This window comes from Lipotes vexillifer, unplaced genomic scaffold (assembly GCF_000442215.2).
Source record: "Lipotes vexillifer unplaced genomic scaffold, Lipotes_vexillifer_v1.1 scaffold1129, whole genome shotgun sequence".
NCBI classification, from domain to species: Eukaryota; Metazoa; Chordata; class Mammalia; order Artiodactyla; family Lipotidae; genus Lipotes; species Lipotes vexillifer.
The window spans coordinates 1,426,454-1,427,338 of NW_006789022.1; the positions used below are offsets into that span (position 1 = coordinate 1,426,454).

Below are 885 nucleotides of genomic sequence, written 5' to 3' on the forward strand. Positions count from 1 at the left end.
CGTCTGTTTCCAATCACCCTGAGCCCTGTCCGTGGGCTCTGCAGCGTGTGTTTTCCATTGTCAGCACCACTCCAACCCCTCCACCTCCAGCCTTCGGTGGCTGATCTGGGCATCACATCAAGAGCTGGAGGGAGAGGAACTTCCCTGGTGGTCCAGTGGTTAAGACAATGCACTTGTACTGTAGGGGGCAGGGGTTCGATCCCTGGTCAGGGAACTAAGATTCCACATGCCATACGGCCAAAAAATAGGAGAAAAAAGAAAAAAAAAGAGTTGGAGGGAGGGAATTCCCTGGTAGTCCAGTGGTTAAGACTCAGCACTTTTACTGCCGTGGCCTGGGTTCAATCCCTGGTCGGGGAACCTGGTGTTTACAGTAAAACTGACTGCACAGCCCTGGAGTTCCCATACTTGGTGGGGGGGGGGGGTCGCCACAGAAATTTACAAGGTCCCTGAGGCAGTGTCTCAAAGGGATATTTGTACATCTGTGTTCAAAGCCGCATCATTCACAATAGCCGAAAGGTGGAAGCAACCCAGGTGTCCATCGACAAATGAATGGATCAACAGCACGTGGTCTATACATGCAATTACTCAGCCTGAAAAAGGAAGAAATCCCAACCATGCTACAACACGGAGGGACCTTGAGGACATTACACTAAGTGAGATAAGCCAGTCACATAAAGATAAGTACTGTATGATTCCACTTATGGGAGATCCCTAGAGTAGTCAAGTTCATAGACACAGAACATAGAAAGCTGGTTGCAAGAGGCTGGGGGTGAGAAGGGGTTGGGGAGATATTGTTTAATGGGTACAGAGTTTCAGTTTTGCAAGATGAAAAGGGTTCTGCTGATGGTTGCACAACAATGTTGTAGGTACTTAACACTGCTGAAC

The 885-nt window shown here is 48.8% G+C and overlaps 1 non-coding gene across 1 annotated transcript; it reads left to right on the forward strand.

The window, feature by feature from the left end:
• Nucleotides 1–285: 285 nt before the first annotated feature.
• Nucleotides 286–357, forward strand: TRNAK-UUU (transfer RNA lysine (anticodon UUU)). Its single transcript has one exon. It is a non-coding gene; the product is annotated as a tRNA-Lys (tRNA).
• Nucleotides 358–885: the final 528 nt, after the last annotated feature.